The sequence below is a fragment of the Babylonia areolata genome, chromosome 18, assembly GCF_041734735.1.
Source record: "Babylonia areolata isolate BAREFJ2019XMU chromosome 18, ASM4173473v1, whole genome shotgun sequence".
NCBI lineage: Eukaryota > Metazoa > Mollusca > Gastropoda > Neogastropoda > Buccinidae > Babylonia > Babylonia areolata.
This window is the reverse complement of record NC_134893.1, coordinates 62316143-62320339: the sequence shown is the minus strand read 5'-3', so window position 1 is coordinate 62320339 and position 4197 is coordinate 62316143. Positions and strand designations below refer to the sequence as shown.

General features: G+C 39.4%; 1 protein-coding gene across 1 annotated transcript in view; it reads right to left on the bottom strand.

Moving 5' to 3' along the window:
• LOC143292981 (S-adenosylmethionine synthase-like) overlaps nt 1–4197 on the bottom strand; it is a 51305-nt gene that overhangs the window by 1196 nt on the left and 45912 nt on the right. The window lies entirely within an intron of this gene.

Genomic DNA, 4197 nt, shown 5'->3' with positions numbered 1-4197 from the left:
CTGCAAACAAAAGGTATCTTATTTGAACATAAGTTTAGTTAACTGTTAAATGAAACAATCCCACTGCTTCTCTTATTACATAAAGGTAATTCTTCACAATCTTAATGCCTTATGCTTTAATCTCATATCACAATAGGCTGAGTAACTGAATGGAATCATGTCCCTGCACAAAAATAGGATATTTAACATTTCACATATAAGAGTTAGTGAGCCAGTTTCACAAGGAACTGCCTGCTAAGTGTCATTCAAGTCTGCTTCAGCTGTGTGTATATATATATATATACACACACACACACACATACATATATATAGTCCCTGGACCTAAGCGTGATTCACATGTTCAGAGTGGATTTGCTCACAACTGAGTCTATATGAATCTGCTGGGACATAAGACTTTCACAACTCACCATAAGACTTTCACACCAACATGCCATTGGCATGAAGGAAAAACACCCAAACCAAGGTCAACGCTAAAAGAATTAAGGACACTTTATCAGTGTGTGTATGTGTGTTTGTATTTTAACCCCAAGGCAGCCTGTATGACAAGATAACTTGTCACTGAAATATTCAAACTTTTCCATGGTTTGCATCAAGCAAACAAAAACACTGGTAATAGGTACTCCAACTGATGTCGGAAGCCAGAAAATTGGCAACCATGACTGAATTATTAAGTGTTTTTATTTATTTATTTCATTATTATTATTTTTTTAATTCGCTAGTAATTTAAACAATGTGAACTACAATGAAATACAAACAACCGTGGGATAAAGTTTCACTTTCGGAGTTTGATCGTTGTGGTAATTTTTATATGTTTACTTCGATCATTCGATTGTGAATACCCCACCAGGGGTCTGCATCATTACATGGGTCTGCATTTCATTTGCATCACATATTGCTCTGTCAACTTTTCTTGAGTGGTCATTTCCCAAAATATTATCTAATGAGATGAAAGAAGACAAAATTAGCCTCATTTGGACAACTTATTTGCTGTGTGGTCGCGCTATTTGTACAATGTTTACAGATAAAGTGAACTGTTTGAAGAACTTTTTTTCGAACTCCTCAGTTCAACGTATAAAGCGTGCAAACGGTCAGTTTGTTGATCGATCCTTTTGCAAAATAAATTAATAAAAGCCGTTTAGAGTTGAGTCAGTGACACCGCGACTTCGACTAGTGCTGGAGCAAAATGGCGACACCGATGCTGCACAATGCAGTTCAACGGGTGAAAGTGCTGACATTTTGCCAACTTCAGACTCAAGGGGTGAGGGGGGGTGAGGGGGGGGTTGCAGGGGAGGGAGGGGGGGGGGGAGGTGGCGGAGCGGCGGCTTTAAAACCGTTAATTGCTCGTAGATTGTTCAAAGGCAACACCGATGTATTAAACAACAAACAAAACGTTACCATGGGCAGCTTTATGGTAGGGTGGAAAAAAACGTATTGAATTACTGTGCGAGGACAGATCATTTTGATGTCAAGTTGCCACTTCAAAAATGATCAACAGAAAAGTATGTGAAGTTTCATACACATAGGTTTAATATTTCAGACTAAATTTCACCACTAAATACCTGCTGTTTATAGTCACACAACCTGTGAATTTTCTACTTTCATTCTTCCACTCAGACTGCTTAGTTCTCACACTCAGCATGTTCAGTGTTATTCATCAGTAAATAAATAGAATAACAAATAAATTAATCCATTCAAGTTGCCAAGTTGGTTATTAATTTTGTATACAATAAAAATCTAAACGAATAGCGGGATAACAAGCATGTGCACGCTCACACACACACACACGATTCAGTATAAATATAAAATAAAAGAAATGAACAGATTTAAAAAAAAAAATTCAATACAGATTTTAAAAAAAATCAATCAGTTGCCTTGTTCCTTTGGCTTTTAATTTTGTATTTTAGTAAATGATAGAATGTTGAAATGAATAACTGTATAAAACTAATAGTCACACACAAGACTTCACAAGAAATGTTTCTTTTTTGCTGTGGTAAGAGCTGCAACGAAAATAGGAGAAAAAACCCAGCTGCTTCCTCCTCCACCAACAAAAAACATCATATGGAGAGATTTTAGGAGTATGGGTGTGCATTTGTCCTAAGTTCATGGCAGTTGTCATCAGAATGTGCAGCAACCTTTTTTGTTGAAAGAAACACTGCTTTCGACACAATTTACAAAGAAAATACACCTCGTTTTGAGTTTACTGGGTCTGGTTGTTTTGTGTGTTTTTTTCTAGCTTTCTTTTTGCCAGTTTTTATAGTACCAGGTGATATTTGCCAGTGTTTGGTTGAATTTATATCCAGAGTAATAACAATTCAGTATATTTAGCTTATAGATGGACCATTTTTATTACATGTTTATGTAATTCTAAATTCTTACTGGTTAACATTTTTTATTTGCGGTAAAATTCGGACCATTAACCACAACTTTTCCCCCAATCTTTGACCCCTGCGGCTAAAATAATGAAGCGGCTTGTTTATGAATTTTTCCCGATGTTGCTGGTTTTCCGATGATGTCAGGTCAAATTAAGTTGTTGCTGTCAGTTTCTAGTCTATTTTCAGGTTCACATGATGTTTCAAATCTGGTTTTGACTCTTTGTGAATTCAAAACTCACTGTAAAAAGTGTCCTTTTGGTAACTGTATACGTTTTTTCCCACTAAATTTACACATGGCCGTTACACACGAAACATTCAGTTGATCGCCCTTGTTCAGACAACTTCCATCATGCCAAAACACAACACAATGCTTATGATGCAGCTTTCAAATTGAAGGCGAATGGTCTGGCTATTGAAAAGGGAAACCAAGCTGCTGCCTATGAACTTGGGGTGAATGAATTCATGATTGGATATTGGAGAAAGCAGAGGGGAGATCTTTCTTGTCAATGGCTTCCGCAAAGCTCGACTCTTGAATGTAGCAGATGACAGAGAAGCCACCAGCTCCAGCCAGCAAGACTCGTATTTAACAGGCGCAATAGCCAAATGGTTAACCAGTAGAATGGTTATAAGATGTCAGCCGACGTCCTGCAAAAAGTATTGCCACAGTACCTGTAAGACGTCCACTGATGTCCTGCATATGTTCCGATTTTTCCTTCATTAGAGTTTGGTTCAATTCACATAGACTCTGGACAGTTAGTTTCATGTGTCTGGATCACTATTTAAATGAACATTCATCAGGTAGAAGACCCCTTTCTACTGGATAATAATTTGCTAACTGACCACATGATAGCACATGAAGGGTGTTGCATCATGTGCAAAAAAAGGCATTGAAAACTGTCCAGTAAAGGAGGTGGTCACAGTCAGCAGATTTACATAATACTAATGGCTCTGCTAGTGTTTATGGACAGCTTTCGCGATGGCGATGGATCTCTTGTCCAATGATTGGTTTGAAAACAAAGGTGATTGACAACAGTGACGAAACTGACAGCCCATTTGATGGTAATTCAGTCCATCTATCCACTCAGTGTTTTTGAACAAGTGGCCATGACTGACAGAATATGTGCAGTGAGCGTTGGCAGAAGGGGAGGAGACGGAGAGAAGTGATATAAGACGATAGGTAGAATGTCAGCCAGAGTTCATGAAGGGGGCGTGGCTTTTAGGAACGAGTGCTCACATTTCAAAGCAGACTGCAGGATCAGCAACCGCTCCACGATTTTCAAGAAACGCAGGGTGGCACCTGCACTGGACATGAAACACATGCTTTTTGTTTTTAATGCTTTTTTATGCTTAATCAGATGGTTGACTTGTTTGAAGAGGTGGCAAGCCGGATGCACAGGAGACACTTTACTCGGCCCACGTGCAACTTGACAGGCATGAATATCATCAAAGAACTTCACCCTCTCACTCCTGAACGCTCTCAGCTGTCCAAAAGCTTGCCAGCTCAGTTTCCGTGACTGTGATAGGAAATTTTCTATCTAAAATTACGTTTAAATAACATACTTACCGTGACCCAACTAGTGCAGACTCCGGCAGGGTCTGACATTCCTGTCCTGTGCAAACTACTATCCGCCTATGCGGAGCAGACGAAACTACGGCCGATAACCTCCCGGAAGTAGGTAACCTCCCCTTTGTCCCGCTGGTTATCGCCCTCTTTTGACGGCAATATGCCATCACCAGCGCAGCAAGCAGGGAGAACAGGAAGCGGGGAGGACAGGAGGGTCTTAAATTTGGGTCACGGTAAGTATGTTATTTAAACGTAATTTTA